Below are 23,257 nucleotides of genomic sequence, written 5' to 3'. Positions count from 1 at the left end.
AATTCCAGGACCCAGCTGATCCGCCTATACTTCCAGTGACCCTAAGGTACTGTTCAATGATACTGTTGTCTTCATTGCATTCTTTCAGTCTGACTCATGTAATTGGTAATGTGGTGTCTATAGTCATTGACACTGGTAACTGAAGACTGAAGTGGCATGTGCCAGGGAACTCAATATTGTGTACATTGTGACTTGCTTCAGACACTACAGTATGTGCGATCCCTCCTGCAATAAAGGTATGAATATGAAATTGACTGGCTAATGCATACACACTCACATTTTATATCTCATAACGACGAGGGACACATGATTTGAATGCATAGGTGTTTTTATTAAGTGACGCAATTTAGGTATTTTGTTGGACAGTGATGGGGAGTGTGCTCATGGTGCATTTCCATACGCTGGTGCATATGCTCAGCTGTTGGTGGCACTGGGTTTTGTTCCATGTGCCCATTAGTAAATGGTTTGTTGGTAGTGGCACTCAACAAGGGAGCACAGTGGCACACAAGGAAGACAGTTCAGGACAGAGTCACTTCTTAGTGGTGGCCTTTGTCTTGGCTGGTGTTCCAGTGACATGTCTGGGTCTGAGGGCATGTTTGAGTGACTGGAGCTGGGCTGCAGGGCTAAGGGTTTTTAGTCTCCTGTGTGCCCTCTGGCAGTGCCACCAGTCCAGTAGCTGCTGCAGATGTAGATGGCAGGGCAGTGTCCTGGCTAGTGGTAGGGGCTTGCAGGTGGATGAAGGTCTCAGGCTGGCTAGGGTAGTGGTGCTGCAGCACCCCTGCACTGGTGGCCATGGTGGCATTAAGCTGTTTCCATTGCTCCATGGCCTCTTGGTGGTGTGCTATCTGTAGCCTTTGATTCTGCTCCAAGGTGGCCAGGATCTGGACCATCCTGTCCTGGGTATGGTGGTATGCTCCCAGGACCTCAGAAGTCACCTCCTGGGCTGCAGAATCCATCCTTTGGCTTCCTCCCAGGCCACTAATGCCCTCCCACTGGCCCTTACCCCCGTGCCTGTATCCCCTGCACAGGTCTGGCAGTCCTACTTGCACTGGGGCCTTCATCATCCTGCCTGTTGATGGGTGGAGACTCTGGCTTCTGTACATGTGGGCCGCCAGTCTGTGGCCGGGAGACACTGGTGTGGGGTCGTCTGGCCAGAGCTGATGTTGGTGGCTGTGTGGCAGGGATGTCAGTGGTATCCTGGGTGGGGCTGCTGGAGGGTGAGAGTCCAAGACTGTGTGACAGGCCAGGGTAGTCCTCACTTTCCATACATCTCTCTCCAGCCTCCTGAGCGGGGCCTCTGTCTTCGTGTGAGGAGCTGGCACTCCTTGGCCTTTCCGTCTGGGTGAAATGGGTGGTGGTGCATGTGGGGGGAATGGACATGTATGTGTCATGTACTATTTCAGAAATTGCTGCGCAGCTCTGCTCTATTTTGTGCTTTTATTCCCCTATTGTGGCATGCAGGGTCCTTTTGTGTACTTATCTTTGCATTTTTTGTGGGGGTGGAGGTGCATATTGGGTGCTGTAGTGCTACTGTGAATCCATGCAGGGGTAGGTGACAGTGCCCAGGGGGCAGGATGGGGGCCTGTTTGTGGGATTGTGGGCATGCAGGGTAACTGGTTATGGGTGTTGTGTACTGGGTGGGGATGGGGTCCAGGTGGTAGTGAGAGGGGTGGGGTGTTGCATGCATTATAGGTGTGGTGACTGTTAAGGTATTGTAGTTGATTTACCCAAGTCCAGTCCTCCAGTGAGTCCAGTGAGGTCCTCCGGGTGCAGGATAGCCAGTACCTTCTTCTCCCAGTCTGTGTAATCGGGGTGTAGGTGGGGGACCTCCACCAGTCTTTTGTACGGCGATATTGTGCCTGGATGCCATAGACCAAACCTTCCTGCGCAGGTCATTCAATCTCTTCTGGATGTCCTCCCTTATGGGTGGATGGTTTCCCACTACGTTGACCTTGTTGACAATCGTCTGCCATAGCTCCTTCTTCCTGGTGATGGGTGTCTGCTGCACCTGTGCCCGGAATAGTTGTGGCTCGACCATGAGTATTTCATCCACCATGGTCCTTAACTCCCTATCTGTGAAGCAGAGGTGCTTAGTGGGTGCCATGGTGTGTGTTGTGGATGGGGAGTTGTGGGTGTATTGGTGAGGGTGCTGTTGTGTGGTTATGTGTGTGGCTTCTGAGAGTGTTTGAGGTTTGTGTGTGTTTTGGTGGTGTATTTGTGTATGTGACTTTTGTTATGTTGTGTTCAATGTATGCATGTTGTGTTCAGTCTCAGTTGTGCTATTGGCAATGGAAAGGGTTTTGGGGTGTGTATGTGTGTGTTTTATAGTGTTGTGGATGTGTGTCAGGTATGTGGGTTTCAAAATTGCCAATGTGTACATTTGTTGTTTGTGGGTCCCATTGCTGGCCGTGGCGGTCCATACCGCCAATGGTCGCTCGGCATCCACTATCCGCCACGCTGATTTGAGCATCATTATTTGGTGGGTGGAGGGTTTGTCTGCATGATGGTGGCGGGTTGGGGTGTACTGCCTTTCTGCCGTCGTAGGCCCTGGCGGTGGGTGGAGTTTGCAGGATTTTTTGAGGTTTGTCTTTTTGGCATTATATTTCGGTAGTGTTCAGGTTTCAGCCACTGGCAGTCTTCTGTTCACCGTCGCCACGGCGGTTGGCAGTGATTGCCAACATGTTCATAATGATGGCATGAGTCTTTTAGCTACGAATGGCAAAATTCTGAAGACTTTCCTCAACAAACTAAGCTGACTGAAACAACTTGAAGAGATCTTTTGTACATTGTAATCCATTGTGAGCCGAGGGCCTAGGCAGATGCCTGGGCTTTTAATATTCTCTTTAGGGGGAGGCAAATTCATTATGGGGTCCAGGATGGAAGAATGGAACCCCAAGCGGGGACGATGTCCCAATACCATTATTTCAGTGTTATCTTCATTTAACCTGAGTTTGCAATCCAACATCCATCTGGTCACTGCCTGTAGGCAGGGAGTGAGTGCAGAGCAATTAGTGCTGGAATTAATGGAAAGAGAAACTACCAGCTGAGTGTTGTCTGCATACAATCCAATTGAAAGACCATAAGGCTTCACGATCTGTGCGAGTGGGGACATTTCAATATTGAAAAACGTGGGGCTAAGGTAAGGGGAGGCAAGTGTGAAAATAAAATGCCTTGTGGTATGTCCTGACCTGTAGTGTTAGGGAATGATATAGGTTACCAGGAAAAGCTGAATAAATATCTACTATCTTTTGTTGGAAGAAAAATGCTAATTATTACTATGTACTTGGGAGGCGTCCAAGAGCTCACTATGCATATTAGGCTACGCAACCTGCACAACAAGGTAGCCAATGTGGCAGCAACCTCCCCGTCGGAAGTTTAGCAAACGGGTCTTCCCATCCGCTGAACTCCTAATTAGGCCCTATATGTTTAATAATCTGTTTAATAATCTAAAAATATAATTGAAAACACAAATAATTTTAGAAAAATGTATTACTTGTCTTTATTACATAAATATATGTAATTAATAATATTATGTATTACAAACATACTACTAGCAATGTTTTATTACATTTCGAAACATCAACAATACTAATTAAATAACAGAAACTATTTCTGCTACATACAAAAATAATTCTAAAAAAGTATTTCATGCTCATATTATAAAATTAAATAATGACACTACAATAAAACCATTTTTTTAAACGTAGTGGACACTAAAGGAGTGACATTTACTGTTCCAACTCCAATTTATACCAAAATGAGGAAGATGTTGGGTACTACAAGTGTGACATTTACTAGTCACACTCCAATCGATACCAATTTGAAGAAGGTGTTGAACACTAAAGGGGTGACATTTACTATTTACACTCCAATCTATACCTATTTCAGGAAGGTATTGACACTTAAGGGGTGACATTTACTATTCCCACTCCAAACTATAACAATTTCAGGAAGGTGTTGGACACTGCATGGGTGACATTTACTCTTCCCACCACGTTCTATACCAATTTGAGGAAGGTGTTAGCCACTAAAGGTGTGATAATTATTATTCCCACTCCAATGTATACCAATTTGAGGAAGATGTAGGACACTAAATAGGTAAAATGTACTTTTCCACTCCAACATATGCTAATTTGTGGAAGATGTAGGATATTAAAAGAATGAAATGTGTTATTTCCACTACAATCTAAAACATTTTATGCAAGATGCTACAAACTAAAATTTTATATATGCTAGCATTACCTCATACTAACACAAATGTTTAAATATATAAAATAAACTACACCTTACTTATAAAAAACACTAACCAAAACTACAAACCTATATATTCATATTCAAACATTAAATTATACAATATTTAACACTATTAATAAGTATTTTTTTATTTATTATTTACTACCATTGGTAGGCTAAGAAAAATAAAATAAAAGCAGAATTAAAAATTAACCGAGCCGAGATACAGTGCATTACCATAATCAAGCCGGGAGATAATAAGGGCCTGAACAATAAGTCTTTTAGCTACAAATGGCAAAATTCTGAAGACTTTCCTCAACAATCTAAGCAAACTGAAACAACTTGAAGAGATCTTTTTTACATGGTAATCCATTGTGAGCCGAAGGTCTAGCCAGACGCCTAGGCTAGAAATATTCTTGTTAGGGAGAGGCAAATTCCGTATGGGGTCCAGGATGGAACAATGGAACCCCAAGCGGGGACAATGTCCCAATACCATTATTTCAGTTTTATCTTCATTTAACCTGAGTTTGCATTCCAACATCCATCTGGTCACTGCCAGTAGGCAGGGCGTGAGTGCAGAGCAATTAATGCTGTAATTAGTGGAAAGAGAAACTACCAGCTGAGTGTCGTCTGCATACGACAGAATTGAAAGACCATTAGGCTTCACGATTTTATGCTAATTTGTGGAAGATGTAGGATATTAAAGGAGTGAAATGTATTATTTCCACTACAATCTAAAACATTTTATGCAAGATGCTACAAACTAAACTTTTATATACGGTATCATACTAACACAAATTTTGGGGATATATATATAAAAACACTACACCTTACTTATAATAAACATTAACCACATCTACAAACCTATATATTCATATTCAAACATTAAATTATACAATAGTTAACACTATTAATGAGTATAATTTTTTTTAATTATTTACTACCATCGGTAAGCTTAGAAAAATAAAATAAAATAAAAGCAGAATTTATAATTAACAACCATAAAAAAATATATATATATCATTACGTCTAAATATAAGTATAAATAAATATATTTATAAAATAACTTTACAATTTACCAAAAACAAAAAAATATTAATAATATTTTTTAAATGTGCATACATAAGACTTTTATTAAGAAAATTAAACAAATCTGATTCTTTATAAAAAATTAATGCATATGTATTTTAATTTAATTTTTGCAATTTATATTTCATTTTAATATTTGCAATATATTACTTTTAATTGTATTATAATTAAAATATATTTTGAATAATTATAAATTTATATTTATAAAAGGTATTTTTGTTACAAAATTAACATATATTTTACATTAATTTGCATATCAGATACAAAAACGTAACATTCCATTTACTGCAAAATATCCACTTTCTTAAAAATCTTCCAATCCTTATAGCCTACATAAACAATATACTGTTGCAAATATACTGTTGCTAAAAAAAATGATAAATGCATTATTTTTATACATTAATACACTGAAAACTATACATTTATTACTAAATTGTCTTAATAAAAAATACATTTAAAACAATTAATAAACATATACGGTAAAACACACTATACCAAATTACATACAAAATAACACTTCCAAATGATGTCACATAAAAAGGTATTTACTAAATCAATATTTTTGACAATGATATTAAAAACAATACCTAAAATTATATCTTAACCTTATTCCTGTTGACGATATTTCTGACATTGCAATATTCTTGGCACAATATTTTTTTCAATATTTTTTCCAAATACCAGTTATCCGGTAGACCTCAGGAAAGTAGAATGAGAGACTTAGAGATAACTGATCGACACTAGTGCTGCGCTGATATCTAAAGAGCAAAGCTCCAATATAGCTATAGTTTAAATATTGATGTTTGTCTATGGCACTCTCTGTATTTCCACCCTGTACTACAATTAAACACAGCTTTTCGTCTGAGTTAAAATTTATATGTTTTGAAACAGTAACTAAATCATCAACATCATCAGGATTAAAATCAGAGCGCTTACCAGTTAGAGCTACCTTCAAAATGAGGAAACACATTTTTGTGCTTAGTTTGTATTCAAGGTGACATGTGGATTCCTTTAACCTGAAAGCATTCATTAGTACTACATGTTTAGTTTCTAACCAATGTAAGTTATGTATTTAGTATCTTTGATAATCAGCATACCATACAACAATACTTTTGTGCTCATATACTTCCAGTGGAGTTTGCCGTTGTTCAAAAGGAGGTCGTAGTCTATGGACAGATCCTTGAGAAACAACCATGTGATATGGAATTTGTAATCCTTATGGACGACTCCTTGGAAAATAAATATGCGCTAAAGAACTTATAACTCCTATGGATGACTCCTATAGAAACAAACGAGTGCTATGAAGTTCGTAATCACTGAGAATAACTTCATGGAAAACAAGCAAGTGCCAAGAGCTTGTTGCAAGATACTTACCTGACTCCCAGAAGCCGTTATTGACTTCAGGGAGGAGCACATAAAATGATTCTAGCAACAGGCCCCAGCTGCAGCAACTATATATACTGATTACTTATCAAAGACGCTATTGGGAACTTATATTCTCTGCTTCACAATGGCTGCCACTGTCAGCAAGTCATATTAGAGCTTTTTGGCTGGTGGGACATGTAGTCCTTTAGTTCTGTTCTCGGGTGTTTCATGTAATGCACTACCTTAAAATACAAGGCTTCTGCCCAGGCAGCGCCAAGACCCTGCACAATCTTCCATACTCCACTCCTTCTAAAGACATGCGCACCAATCTGCCTTGGGGTTTTGCATCACTTGCAACTAGTATGCTCTGGTAAGAGTGCCCTATGCTGCATTCTGACATTCAGCATGGGACAGAGATATTGGGTCAGAGTAGTATGTTGAAGGATTGGTACTGGCAACTGAAAAAGTATGTCCCATTTTATTGTTTGTGATTGATTCTGAAATGAGATACCTTAGTAGGCCCAGATTAGGAGTTTGGTGGACGGGATCAGCTGTCAGCCACACTTCCGATAGGGTGGTGGACACTGTAGTGGCGACCTCCCCACCAGTCCAATTATGACTTTCCCACTGGGCTTACAGGCAGAATCCAAAGTTTCCAATGGTCAGCTCAGGTGGAAAGTGGCAGCAGCATTGTTGCCAACTCATAATCGAGCCAGCAGCAATGCTGCCTCCCGCAGGGGGCACCAGCTCCATCACAAATCGCACTGTCTGCATGGCAGACAGTGCGCATTATGAGGGTGCTGGGCAGGGGTACTATGGGTATGGGCAGTGCAGGCCCCCCCGTGGCCTCCTGCACCTGATCTCCGCCAGCCTTTTTATGATGGTGAAACCGCCATGAAAAGTCTGTCGGAGAATTAGGTTGTAATCAGCAGGGCAGCGCAGGGGTCAGTACCGCCCTGGATGATTGCGACCTTCACCCGCTGTCAGCCCGTCAGGATCCCCGATCCCTGTGGAGACAGCAGGAGGTTGCTGGGGCTGCCAACAAACCTTGTAATGTGGTGGTTGGACCGACACAACCACGGCGGTCCAACAGCCACCGTGAGTTTGGCAGTCCAAGGACCGCCACACTTGTAATCAGGCCCTTAAACTCAGAAGGAGAGAAGGGTCATTAATGATATTGTTGCTGTCCTTAATCTATATAGAAAATTGTCTGACTGGGGCCTTGCACAAAATATTTATAACAGTCCGTCCCAGTCTCTGTCCTGAATGATCTATACGGTCTCTTTCTGGGCAAACGCGATGTGGCAACCTTAATTTTATTAAGCATGTTGTCCACCCTGGAAACAGAGAACAGTTAAATATTGGTGCCCAGGCTCCACACAATCTGCAATCTTGCCTAAGTTAAATATTGGTGTTCAGGCTCCATTGAATCTGCAGGCTTGCCTCTGCAACACATATCTTCCTTTACAAATCATCAATTTAAATTTGCACCTTTCCATATTTTGCAACATTACTTGTGTTCTTTTCTGGGGTACTTTTCTTAGCCCCTTTTTAGGGGCGAGAGCAAAGCGCTCTGTCCCCTACTGTAATCTCTCTTTGGGCTTCTAACCACGCCCATGTCACGCCAGTCACTTTCACTGGTTTGTGGGCTTGCATTTTTAAATCTGCTTGCTTTCATTTGTGAAAGGCATGCATACGTCATGCCTTTGTTGGTGTTTAGCCCACCTAGACAGCACCGGTAAACTACTGAAAACATACGAGGCTCAATGTTTTCAGTATGGTTTCCAGACTACTTTATCTTTTCCACGCAGCGCGATCGCGCTGAGGTTTACATAGCGCGCTAGCGCTCAGTTTTTCAGTTTTCAACTTCAGTGCAATCGCAATGCATTTTACAAAGCGCAATCATGCTGCATTTTGTTTCTTTTAATTTGTGTGGCAAGAAAAGTCAGGTTAGACGTTTACAATGCTAATAGCTCTAACTCGAGCAACTGTGAGACCCGTTGCATTGCAAACGCTTGTTAATACAAGTGGCCCACTGGACTGTCCATTACCTGATCCTTTGGAGGTACCTTTAATTGCTAAATGAATGGCTCTTAACTCATTGTCTTCCCTATTGGAGATCTGGTCACCTCAGGCTCCCAGTTCCTTTAGTAAATGACTTGTTTCTGCACTTATGCACAACAATCACTGAAGCTAAAATCTGACAAGATTGATGTGCTTATTTTGTGCTGTACACCTTTAGGTTGGTCCTCTAGAAGGTGACAAGAATTCTAATAGCTGTCAAGAACTATCGCCAAGGTATGGAATTTCTCAATGATTTACTGACTGTTCAAAGTGGCTTCTACCTGTTTTTTGTTCTTCACAGCCCTTGAAAGATTTTCAAATATTTTAACTCATTAATCAAAGAAACATAGGGCCGTCAAACTTGTGGTGGAGGTTGGAGTGCTGCAATCCTGGCCACCTGGCCTCCAGATTATGGTCCTCGCATTCGGACCGCCAGGGGAACGCTGCCACAGCTAGGATCAGGGATCTCAATGGGTTTGCGACGGTTGAAGTTGTAATCAGCCACGGTCGTGCTGAGTTCAGCACCGCTGTGCTGATCAGGACTTCCCTTACCACCTGACTTTTCATAGCGGGCTAACTGCCATGAAAAGGCTGGTGGAAAGGCAGCGCTGGGGGCCACAGGGGGCAAAGGCAGACAGTGCGCATTCCAAAGGTGCTGCCGGCACCCTCTGTGTGACAGCATTGGCCTCGGATCCCTAAGGGAGCTGAAGTCAATGCTGCAGCACTGTTTCTGCCGGGCTGACCAGTGGAAACGTCATACTACGATGTTTCTGCCGGTCAGCCGGATGGAAACATCATAATATGATGGGGGTTAGGCCGCCGGCATCTCCACTTGTCGGACTGCCAAAGTCTTAGATCAGTCATCTCTTCATATATGATTAATGTGAATTCCTTCTATCTGGACATTGCATAATTCGAATTGATGGGTTTCACATTGCTCAGATCCATTTTAAGCCTTCCTTCACTACATTTGTATATCCTCTTCTGTTGTGTAGTTTCATGTAGCCTGTGAATAAATTTCCCAGTGCTTGTTTGGTCCCTTGCCCCTTCAAGAACCTACACTCCTAGTCAATGGCTCACCTCAGAGTTCCTAAATCTTGATATGCTTCCATTAGTATGCAGTGTTCACTGCTAAGCTTTAGGATTATCTGCCTAGTTCTGTTCAACTTACACAACATTTCTTGTTTAGAAAAGATTTAAAAACCTGCACTTCATTAACTTTCTTCAGCTTTGCCTGTTCATTGTGTGCTTCTGCCTTGATCAGCACTGCATGCCTCAAACTTTTAGCATACTCCATTATCTTCAAATTCATGTATTCATTCATCATCGGTGTGGTATGAAGGGGGCATGCAGAGAACTGATGAGGGATTTTGCTGCACTGAAGAGCTAATTGATTTAGTTGTTGTATGGTAATAGGCCAGAATCTCATGAGTTTAATGTATGTTGCGCAGAATATTATAATCAACAATTATGTTGCCAACCTTATTTCATCAATCATTTTCAGACAAACTACCATTTTTGTAGATTCTGACTTTTAAGTAATCATAGTATTTTCTCTTCAGATGACGTTTATTGACACTGTTTTTTTTAATTCTCAGCAACCACATCAAAGTTTGACTACGTTTTCACACTCTCACACACACACATCTCAACAAATAACCTGAAATTAGGAAAAAAGGTTTCTCAGTATGAAAGTTTCTACTTAAACCAGATGCAAAATTTAATGTAATGCAAAATGGTGAAATAATTGCACATTTCACATAACACAAAATTTAGAGACTATAGGGGTCATGATGATCCTGGCGGACAGCGGTAAAATGAAGAAAAGTACTGCCAACAGGCTGGCGGTACTTTTCCCCTTATTTGGACATTGGTGGTTTGGCTCAAGCCAAACCGCCAATGGAGCACACCTTCTGCAACGGGGGTAATGGCCGCCGGGTTGGAGACTTCAGTCTCCAGCCCGGCGGCTGTCACTAGCCCGCCTGCGGGATTATGACTCCGCCTACCGCCATGGTTTTCGTGGCAACCTTTCAGCACACAACACAACACACACGCACTCACCCGTCCATACATGCACACACAACTCGCAACACACACCTGCATTCATGCAGGCACAGACATACACACACAAACATACACACACACCCACATGCACACACAACACCCCCACCCACCTCCCCTGTCATAGCACCCGACTTACCTGATGTCAGGGGGTCCTCCGGCAGCAGACGGGATGGGGCGCGGTGCCAGCAGCAGCGTCCACCAGCAGAACACCACCAGGCTGTATCATGTGTCATGATATGGTCTACGACGGTCTACTGGTGTAGCGCTGCTGCTGGCAGCAGCACCACCTTACTGCCATCTGCCAGCATGGCCACAGCCGGATTTCCACCATCTTTCTGACATTAATCTGTCTGTGGTCATAACCCAGCTGACGGCTGGTAGCTGCGGCAATGGTCTTTTGGCGGCCGTCGCTGCGGTGGTAGGCGGTATATACTGCCAATGTTATAATGAGGCCTTATGGGTCTTATTAGGAGTTTGGGGGTCTCAGGACCGCCATGTTGGCCAACAGGCTCACGGAGAAGACCGCCAAATTATCACATTGGTGGCATCCAGTACAGAACACAGCCAAAGTACTGCTGGCACCACCACTGCAGTCTGGTCGCCACGAACAACGGTAGCCACCTGCAGGCAGACGGGGACCATGTTTTCACAAAACAGATTACAAGGCTACACACCACCAAGGTTTCCGCCATGGGCACACAACCATGGAAACCCAGGCAGAACCCAACTTCATAAAAGGAGACACTCACCTTCAAGATGCTATAATCGTCTGGAGCCACCATGGAACCAGACCTACACATCTTCCTGCTGCTCCTGCTCGCCCAACAACTCCAGGATCTGTGACAACGACAGCAACTGTAAGTATACACACTTACTTGGTACTGTTGTAGATTGTCAATTTTGTACATTCACACAACATACATTTGGGAAGGGGGTGCGAGGGCGACACTCACATGTAACAGCACATGAACACGCACACTCACATACAGCCACACACACACTACATACATACAACAACCACGCTATGGCCAACACACACGCGTACACACATCACAAACCCACACAGGTATGCACGGAATCACGGCTCAGGCCCACACTCACACAGTACCCTACAACACAACAACATGTCATAACCACAACACAACCGCTCCATCTCAAATCACATGGCAGGAACCCACAGGGGACACTACCCAGGGACACATCACACATACATCATAAAGTAACACCAGAAATACACAACCACACTACTTACCGATCGACTTACACAGAACATTGTACTTAACATACCATGCACAAAACATGCACACACACACACACACAAAGCCACACAATACACAAACAAACACATCTCAACACAAACAACACTCAATCCCAACACCACAAAAATATCTTGAACAGACATTTGACCATCACACAACACTTACAGACAAAAGCACTGCACACAACCTCACATACTGGCTAAACAACACATTAACCCAAGCAGCACACACATACAGACACACAACTAATGTCAGCAAGTAACACCTCCATACTAGAAAAATAAATGCATGATAAAGATTTAAGCAGGAAACCAACAACAGGTTGGCTCTAATGATTATTTCATACAATAATTAGTAAAAATAATGGCCATAGGCCAGTCCATAAATAAGAGTCACAAAGCACACAGGGCACATAAGTGTGCCCTGAACTTGACTCCTGACTGCCACATAACCTCCACAGGTAGGGGCATCTATGAGATAGGCAGGCACCTCAGGGGCCATATGGGGATACCGTGGGGGGGTTGAGTTTAAGTTTTGGAGGAGGGAATTTGGGATCTGGTTTGGGGTAGTGAGTCTGGGCTTCATCTTAGATTTAGGGGAGGGTTTGGTTTTCTTAGACGGGGTGGACTTCTTGGCAGACGGAAGGGCATGGGGACTTGCAGGTGGGGCAGAGGAGGACTTGGAGGTGGTAGGACTGGACTTGGGGAAAGAAAAGAACATCTAGGGGTATCATGGGGTGGGAGAGGAGTTGGGAAAAGGGCAAACTCCAAAATGAAAGCTTTTTTAGACACACAGGGACGGTCATAGCAAAAATGTTTGGGTGTGGAGGGAGAGGCAGTGGTTGTCTGAGGTGCTGGTGTGGATGTAATGGGTGCATGTTTGTGTGAGGTATGTTTGTGGGTGGTGGGTGTCTTCTGGGTGGGTGAGTGCTGCTGTTTATGTGTCTTGGGATGAGGGGGTGGAGGTGCTGGGGATGCTGTTGTGGGTGGGTGGCTGTCTGTTGGGGTGGTGATTGCAGGTAAGGTGGATGTGCTGTATGCAGGTGTGTCAGTGGCTATGGTGTCTGCGGGTGTGGTGACTGGGGTGGATGTCTGAGGGTCTGCTGTGCTGCTGTCTGTGGGTATGATTGGTGTGGTGGCTGGACCTGTGAATGTTGCTATATTGTATGCAGGTGTGTCAGGTGTGTTGTCAGTGATACTGGTGGCAGTGGGAGTGTCAGGGCAGGTTGTGAGTGTTGGTGTGTGTGCATCTGAATGTTGCTTGTGTACATGCCGGTGGTGTGTGTTGTGGTGCTTGTGTTTGTCTGAGCTACCCTTGGATGTTGATGTGGATACATGTCTGTCTGTCTGTGTGCTTTGGCTGGGTCATGGTAAAGGGTATTGGGATTGTTTAGAGGAAGGTGGAGGGGGGACGGGAGACAAAGGGTGACTAGCTGCCATCAGCATGGAGGCCAGAGCCTGAAAGGATCTCTGTGTGCCAGCCAGTGTACCATGAATACCCTCCAGGAATGCATTACTCTGTTGGATCTGAGTTGCAAGTCCCTGGATGGCATTCACGATGGTCGACTGGCCCAAGGGATGTACCTCAAGAGGTCAATAGCCTCCTCACTGAGGACAGCAGAGCTGACTGGGGCTGGGGCAGAGGTGCCTGCGGCGAGGGAGATGCCCACCCACCTGGGTGAGCAGGCACGGGCAACTGGGTGGGGAACTACATGGAGGGCAGAGGTAGTAAGGGGGTAGCAGACAATAATGGTGCTGGGGTGGTCCCAGAAGGGTTTGCCACCCAGAAGGGTTTGCCACCATGGAGGAGAATTCCGAAGATGACTACGTGGATCCTGCCTCCCCCATGGCACTCCCCTTGCCCTCCGGGCCACTGGGTCCCTCGGCATTGGTGGTATCAGCACTCCAGGTCCCGTGGCCAGCAGCTTTCCCACTCGGCTGTGCCTCGTCTCCTTTGCCTGCTGATGCTGATATTGAAAAACAGAGAGAAGGATAGGGTAATCACATTCTTTACATACACGTACATTACACCATACACAAAAGTGACATCACATATTTGTGTAAAATACCCCCCAGGTAGGAACAATTTTAAGCCAACATCATGTCACAATAACATCTTTCCCATAATCCTAACGGACAACAATGTCACACCCAACATAAGCCTACTATCTTACCACTACATTACCATCCTATCAGTTAAAACAGCTAAAACATAAACTATCCCTGCACAAGATGATTTGTCAACATAAATAGTGTGTCCCTGTGCAGAGCATCACTGTAGAAACAACAAACTGTCAATGGAAATCAGTGTTCACTTTGATTTCAAATTAATACCTACTCCAAATCTATACTTCCTCAATAAATTGCCAGATGTCATGTTCCATGAAATTTACCTCATCAGATTCTCATTACAACACAGCATGTTGCTTAGCTATCACATCTCTAAAATGTAACTGTGTCTAAAACATTCACAATAGAAAATGACTCAGATGCATCTACACCATTTGGCATATCCAATTTTGAAGTATAATAGATTTCCAAACCATTTCTCCAACAGATGTATCAACTGTGTTTTTGCAAAGGATTGCACAGATATTTAGGATCTACTCATCTTAGTTATTCTCACACCAAAAACAAAGGCCCTCATTATGACCCTGGTGGTTGGTGATAAAGTGGCGGTAATGCCGCCCACAGTCTGGCAGTAGCTACCGCCAAATTATGACCATGGCGGAAAGATCTCCGAAAGACAGCCAATGTACTATACAGACCGCCAGGGCAGAAACAACAGCCACCACGGTGGTAGCCGCCTACAGCCAGGCGGAAGTCAAAGTTCCACGCACCATATTACAAAAACACAATCCACCACCTTTTCTGGGGCGGTACCAATGACATCAAAAGCCTGGCGGAAACAGACCTCAGAAGTGAAAGGACTCACCTTTGGAGACACAGGGAAGAACCACGCCGCCATTGAACCCGAACTGCATGTTTTTCCGATGATATTCTACGTTCTGCTCCACCACGAACACCAACGCCGGCGAAGACGACGGCAGTGAGTGCAGCCACCTAGCACACAAGGGAGGGGGGAGAAAAACGAGACTGATACACACACAACACAACACAACACATAACCAGCTGCCCAAGAAAACAAGTTAATCCCCGTAAATCGGCTGAATAATGCAAGGACAAAAATAATTTACCAAAGTGATTGTAATAAGATCAACACATTGTAAATAATAATTTAGGCAATATAACAGATCTATACAAATGTACAAAACAAGGGACACTGCCAAGTCCTCATTTTGTGTGGGCCACAGGGCCACAGGGCCACAGGCGGGGCAACATACCCTGTCCTTGGTCCTGGGGTGTGCAAGGCCGCAGTCTCTCGAGTGGGTGTCTTGTCCACTGGTTCTGGAGGGGGCAACATGCCCTGTGCTTGGTCCTGAGGAGTGATAGGCCACAGTCTCTCAAGTGGGTGACTTGCCCACTGGTTCTGGAGGGGGCAACATGTCCTGTGCTTGGTCCTGAGGAGTAATAGGCCACAGTTTCTCAAGTGGGTGACTTGCCCACTGGTTCTGGAGTGGGCAACATGCCCTGTGCCTGGTCCTGAGGAGTGATAGGCCACAGTGTCTCAAGTGGGTGACTTGTCCGCTGGTTCTGGAGGGGGCAACATGCCCTTTGCTTGGTCCTGGGGAGTGAAAGGCCACAGTCTCTCGAGTGGGTTACTTGTCCACTGGTTCTGGAGTGGACAGGCCGCACAGCAGCCCATGGATGAAGGATTACATTGCGTCTGCCGGCGGTAACGTCTGCCCTGTGTTGGTGGTGGTGGAAGGCTCCTGCACATCCCCTGCACCCTCAGACGGATGCACTGTGGTGGTGCTGCTGGTGGTGGGAGGCTCCTGCACATCCCCTGCACCCTCGGATGGATGCGCAACCATGGTTGGTTGTGGGTGTTCTGTCACAGCTGCTGGTCCAGGCTCCTTGCCCTTCCTGCCTGCTGGTGCAGGCTCCTTGCTCGTTCGGGTGACAGGTGCAGGCTCCTTGCCCTTCCTGCCTGCTGGTGCAGGCTCCTTGCTCTTTCGGGTGACAGGTTCAGGCTCCTTGCCCTTCCTGCCTGCCGATGCAGGCTCCTTGCTCTTTCGGGTAGCAGGTGCAGGCTCCTTGCCCTTCTTGCCTGCTGGTGCAGGCTCCTTGACCTTCTTGCCTGCTGGTGCAGGCTCCTTCCCCTTTAGGCTGGCTGTTGCAGGCTCCTTCCCCCTCAGTAAATGTGGCCTGGATTCCTTTCCACCACGAGTAGGTGCAGATGGAACTGGGCCTGTGGACTGTGTGGCTGAGGTGCTTGGCTGGGTTTGTGATACCCTGGCCATAAGTGCAGGATGGGGGGGAGGGGTAGGGAAGAGATCAATGGTAGATAGGAACAGTTTTTAGGGACATTGGGACGGGAAGAGGGAGAAGGAATGGGAGTGGAGGATGAGGGAGCGGTTGTTGGAGGTGTCTGTCTGCTGGATTTAGGTGCAGGTGCATGGTCTGTATGCTGCTGTGAGGTGGATGGCTGTTGGGTGTCTGAGTGCTTGTGTTTGTGTACTTTAGGAGGGGGGACAGACACAGTGGGAGAGGACACAGTGGATGTGTGCATGGATGTTGTGGAGGTGTCTGCCAGTGAGGTGTGTGTTCTGCTTGGTGTGGTGATGATGCTGGTAGTGGATGATGATGTAGTGCATGCAGGTGTGAGTGTGGATGTAACTAGGTGGAAGGTGGAAGAAGGGGAGACAGTGGAAATAGTGGATGTTGTTGTGTCTGCAACTGGATGGTGTTTCTGTGAGTGCCTGTGGGATGAAGAGTGGTGCTTGTGTTTGCCTGTCACACTCTTGGGTGTTGTCTTATGTGCATGCTCATCTGTATGTGTGCCTAGGATGGGTTAGGGTTGAGGAGAATGGGACTGGGTAGTGGAGGTTGGAGGGGGACGGTAGAAACAGGGTCAATGGCTGCCATCAGAGAGGAGGCCAGAGCCTGAATCGATCTCTGTTGGGCCACCAATCCAGTGTGAATGCCCTCCATGAATGCATTAGATTGTTGCATCTGGGCTCCCAGCCCCTGGATGGCATTCACAATGGTTGACTGCCCTACAGAGATGGATCTCAGGAGGTCAATAGCATCCTCACTCAGGGCAGCAGGGCTTACTGGGGCAGGGCCTGAGGTGCCTGGGGCGAAGGAGATACCCACCCTCCTGGGTGAGCGGGCACAGGCAACTCGATGAGGGGCTGCTGGGAGGGCGGTGCTGGTAAGGGGTCACAGAAGTTTCCGCCACCATTAGGGAGCTTCTATCAGAGGAGGTATCTGTGTCTGAAGTGTCCCCTCCAGTCTCCGCCGTGGTGTTCCCCTGGCCCTCCGTCCCACTGGTGCCCTCAGCGTCCGTGGACTCTGCCTCCTGGATCCTGTGTTGCACTACCAGTGATATTGCTAGCCACCAAGGCATAGGGATGGGCACACACACCAGCAAATGCAGCACACCTGGGACCCACGCAGCCCTGACCAGTAGAGGATGCCTACGTGCTAGGTAGCAGGATTATGCCTACAGAGCCTTAGCCACCAGGGGACTTATGCTGCAATGTCAGGCCTGGCCTAGGGGCACCCACTGACACACATACACCACTCGGATACCACCTTACTATGTGTAAGTTGAAATGATGGGCACTGTACTCACCCCCTTGTGGCTGCTGTGATGCCCTCAAGTGCCCATCCAGCTCTGGATAGGCCACCACCAGTATGTGGGCCATCAGGGGGGGTCAGGGTTCGACGGGAACCCCTTTCTCGTTGGGAGGCCATCCCCAGCTGGGCCTCCATGGTCTTCTGTGACCAGCATCTCAGGTCGTTCCACCGTTTCCGACAGTGTGTGCTCCACCTGCCATAGACCCCCAGGGTCCGCACCTCCTTGGCGATGGCATGCCATATACCCTTCTTTTGATGGCCGCTGACCTGCAGAGGCAATACACACAGGAAAATACCATTAGACAATGAGTTCAGCCTGTTACACATATGGCCTACCATACCTGTTCCCGTCACTATTGGCACACACATAGCCCAGCACACAACCTGTATGCCGCCAAGAGAACATTCACCCTCCTACCCTTGCAGGAGGCCTTCACACATACTACTCCATGCACCCTTCCTACATTCTTCGTGCCCACAGTGTACTCACCTGTTGGTCTGGAGGCCCATACAGCAGTCCGTACTGGGGTAGGACCCCATTCACCAGTCTATCCAACGCCTCAGAAGTGAAGGCTGGAGCCATTTCCCCTGTCACATGGGCCATGGTAGGTTCCAGACACAGGTCACAGCATCACATGCAGTGTAGGTCCTCTCCTATGGAAGGTCAGGTAGCAAGTGAGGAATCTGATAGAAAATGCCCATCATGTCCGCGGCGGTGCATACCATCACCGCTGGCACAGATCACCATTGGCCACTGTACCCCATAGGACCTATTGTTAACCAATGAGGAGTTGCACAGTGGTTCCTGACCGCCCCCTCAATGGTGCACGTCAGTGGAATTACCTCACTTCCACCTGTTGCCATTTCAGGGGGGTGGGAGGCAGGCCTCTGAAATAATGCTGCGACACAAGAGATATTAGCACATACTGGACAAATTACAGTGACCCATTACATGTTTACAGAATGAAACTACAGTTGTGGCTTCATTGTTCAGTTTGTGACCGGCTTCTCTTTTGTCCCTTAGATTCCTACTGCTGCGGATGAATAGGAGATGGAGACATACCCATGTATACAGACCCCTGGTGGACTTGGTAACACTGGAGGACAGACACATTCTTCTCACCTATAGACTTGACAGGACCACTATCACAGAGCTGTGTGCCCAATTGGAGCCAGACCTGATATCTGCTATCCGTCAGCCCACTGGGATCCCCCATCTTGTGCAAGTGCTATCTGTACTCCATTTCCTGGCAACTGGTTCTTTCCAAGTGACAGTGGGCTTGGCAGCAGGAATGTCACAGCCAATGTTCTAAGACGTGCTGACAAGAGTGTTGTCTGCCCTGATAATCACATGTGCAGCTACATTGTTTTCCCCCAGGTTGAGGATTTGGCCACAGTGAAGGCCGATTTTTATGCAGTGGGACATATCCCCAACATAATTGGTGCGATTGATGGAACACATATTGCATTTGCTCCCCCCCCCCCCGGCAAAATGAACAGGTGTTCAGGAATCTTAAGAGTTTCCACTCCATGAATCTTCAGATGCTTGGCAGACCAGTACATCTCCCATGTCAATGCAAAGTAACTTGGGTTGGTGCATGATGTCTTTGTCCTGAGGAATAGCAGCATCCCAAATGTGATGTCCCAACTACAGAGGCACAGGGTGTGGCTAATAGGTCAGCTCTGGGTTCCACCCAGTATATGTTGGTGTATGGCTATGGTGTGGGCCATATCGGATAGTGATAGTAATGTTGCCCCTCAATATTTGCAGGTGACTATGGTTACCCAAACCTATCATGGCTGCTGACCCTTGTGAGGAATGCCAGGACAAGGGCAGAAGAATGATATGATGAGGCACAGAAGGATCATTGAAAGGACCTTTGGCCTCCTGAAGGCGAGGTTCCAGTGCCTCTATCTAACAGGTAGATCCCTGTGCTACTCACCCAAGAAGGTCTGCCAGATAGTAGTGGCATGCTGCAGGTTGCATAACCTGGCCCTCAGACGCCATGTCCCTTTTCTGCTGGAAGAGGAGACTGGAGATGCCCCTGTGGCAGCAGTAGACCCTGTGGACAGTGAGGATGAGGAGGCAGAGGATGAGGATGAGGACAACAGAACATCTGTGATCCATCAATACTTCCAATGACACACAGGTAGGACAGTGTAACTTTACATTTCAATGACTTCGGTTGTAATCTGTGTGGCAATGGCATGCTAATATTTCCCACTTCTATGCCCACTTACTGTTCCCTCTGGCAATTCATTTTGCAGATGTTGGTGAGCTGAAATATACTCCTGGTGTGATCACTACAGCCAGCTACAGGTCTTTAATCTATGCTCATTCTATGTACAGTTAATTTGCAATGTTTGTACCTGTTTCAATCAATACATATTTGATATACATGACATGCTCCAAATTGATTTTTTTCAAAGGGTGTTTATTGAAGTGCTAACATATAGGGGGAAAGTGCAATGGGATGGTGTGATGATGGAAAAAAGTCCAGCGTATTGTTCCAGTTTGTTTGTAGCACAAGTGCATTGTCCACGGGCCATAGGAAGGGGAGCAATGGCAGTTCAAGGTGGACAGGGTGACTGAGTGGGACACAAGGGTGACAATCAGGAGAGTCTAATTTCCTGGCGGGGGTTTTGGCAAGTGTCTCTGGCTTCTGTCTGGATCGCAGGGAACGTTTGTGGGGTGGTTCACCTTCTGCAGGGGGAGGGGTGCTGGTGGCCTGTAACTCCTGTGGTGGGGCCTCCTGGCCACTAGCGGCAGCAGAGGTGGAAGGCTGTTCAGATGTCTGTGTAGTGGCAGGGGCCCGCTGGTGTGAGACTGCCTCCCTCATAATGTTGGCTATGGCTGCCAGCACCCCTGCTATGGAGATAAGGGTGTTGTTGATGGCCTGCAAGTCCTCCCAGATCCCCTGGTACTGTCCCTCCTGCAGCCACCTGCTCTCCTGCACGTTGTCCAGGATCTGGCCCATTGTGTCCTGGGAATGTTGATCTCGGTGAGTTCCTCCTGGAGAGTCAGTTCCCTGGTCCTGTCCTCCCCCGGCGCACAACAGTCCTCCCAGTGTCCCTGTTGGCCTGTGCCTCCGTCCCCTGAACAGTGTGCCCATTGCCACTGACCCCAGGTCCCTGATTGTTTTGTGTGCAAGGTGTGGCCTGGGGTCCCTGTAGAGGTGGACACATTGCTGATTGATGTGTCCTAGGGACAGATGTGTGGGTACGTTGGGTGAGTGCTGTGGTGTTGGTTCCTGGTGGGGGAGGCTCTGTGGTGGTGTGTGACTGGGCCTGGGTAACCGGCTGTCTAGTGGTCCCTGATGGGCAGGTAGGTCATCCAGATCCTGAAGACCAGAGTTCCTGTCATACTGTGGGCCTCTTCAGTTGGGGGACTGGATGGTGCTGGCACCTCCTCTCCGGTAACATTGGCTGGGGTACCTGTGGGGATGTAAATGATGTGTTATGGTTTATATGTCTTACATATTGTAAATCTGTGGCTTCCCCTCTATGGTTGGATTTGCCCTGCCAGCTTTCACTTGTGTATGTTAGTGTATGGTGGGATTGTTAGTTCTCTATGGTGTACATGCTTTAGTGATGAGTGTCCATGCAGGGCTGTGAGGGGTGTCCATTCATTGGTACAGCATGCAGGCCTTGGCATTGGGATGAGTGAGATGTGATGGCCAGGTGTGTGGGATGGAGTGGAATGATGGGAGTGATAGAGAGGGTGAGGGTATGTGATGGCATGCAGGTAGGGGGGTGATAATAGTAGAGAGTTGACTTACCAGAGTCCAGTCCTCCGCCGCCTCCGGCCAGGCCCTCAGGGTGCAGCATTGCCAAGACTTGCTTCCCCCATGCGGTGAGTTGTGGGGGAGGAGGTGGGGGTCCACCGCCAGTCCTCTGTATAGCGAGCTGGTGTCTTGCTGCTATGGAACGTACCTTCCCCATAGGTCGTTCCACCTCTTCTTGGTGTCATCCCTAGTTCTGGGGTGCTGTCCCACGGCGTTGACCCTGTCCACGATTCTCCGCCATAGCTCCATCTTCCTGGCTATTGATATCTGCTGCATCTGTGCTCCAAATAGCTGTGGCTCTACCCTGACGATTTCCCCCACCATGACCCTTAGCTCCTACTCTGTGAAACGGGGGTGCCTTTGTGGTGCCATGGGTGTTCTGTGAGGTGTGTTCCTGAGGGTGTGTTGGGTAATGTGTTGGGGTGTGTGATGTGAAGTGCATGAGTGGTGTATAGGTGTGAGTAGTGTGTGGCTCTAGTTGTATCAGTGGTCTTGGTGTCACTCTGGTGGTGCTTATTAGTATTCGTAAAGGGTTGTGGGTAATGTGTGTGTTTGTTTTATAGGTGTGTCGGTGTGGTGTGTGTATGGGTGTCAGGTGTGTGTTGTTTGAATTGTCCAATGTGGTGTTGTTTTGTTTGTGGGTGTGTATTTTGAGCGCAGCGGTATGTGCCTCCAATGGTTTACTGCCGTTGAATGTCCGCCATGGTGATTCGTGGGTCATAATGTGGTGGGTGTTGTTCTGTTGGCGTAACGGTGTGGGTTCTGATATCACCACTTTATCACTGACCTTTGATCTGGCAGATTTGCATGTGTGACTGCATTCTGTCAGATTGGTGTGTGTGTTTGTCGTATTATGGTGAATGGATTTCTGCCGCCGCGATGGTAAGTTGGCGGCCCTCAGTGTGGCGGTAAGTGGGATTTACCACCAATGTAGTAATGAGGGCCAAAGACACGATTATCAATAGGGGTCTACTTAGCACACAGGATACACTTCCTGGCCACTGGGTCCTTTCAGAATACAGTGACACTCACTGCAGGGATGCCTCAGCCCATGTTCAGTCTAGTTTTAAAGGATGTAATGTGTGCATTGTTGAAACACCTGAACAGCTACATCAGGTTTCCCAGCATGCGGATTTGGCCCATGTGAAGGCAGAGTTCTATGCTATGGGACACATTCCACATGTGGTTACAGTCATAGATGGCACCCATGTTGCCTTTGTCCCCCCCAATGCCAATGAACAGGTATACAAGTACAGGAAATACTACTCCATCAACGTCCAGTGATGTGTTTGGCAGACCAGAACATTTCACAAGCCTGTGTGAAGCATCCAGGGTCAGTCCTTGATTCCTTCACCACGCACAACAGCAAATCCAACTACACAGCGAGGGCGTGGTTGGTTGGTATGTCATATCAGAATGGAGGTTTGCTAAGTTTCTCTCTTGCTATCATAAATGTGCATGTACCCAATATATGTTTGTGTTGTTATACATATTTCTTACAGGGGACTCGGGCTATCCAAACCGTCCTTGGTTGTTGACACCAGTGATGTACCCAAACATGTCAGATGACGTCCGCTACAATAAGGTCCACGGAAGGACAAGCCGTTTTTGTTGAGTGGACTTTTGGGCTCCTGAAGGCAAGGTTTCGCTGCCTGGATATATCTGGAAGAGCCCTCCTCTACTCACCCAACAA

Source organism: Pleurodeles waltl, chromosome 6 (genome assembly GCF_031143425.1).
Source record: "Pleurodeles waltl isolate 20211129_DDA chromosome 6, aPleWal1.hap1.20221129, whole genome shotgun sequence".
NCBI classification, from domain to species: domain Eukaryota; kingdom Metazoa; phylum Chordata; class Amphibia; order Caudata; family Salamandridae; genus Pleurodeles; species Pleurodeles waltl.
Note: the sequence above shows the minus strand (reverse complement) of the source record.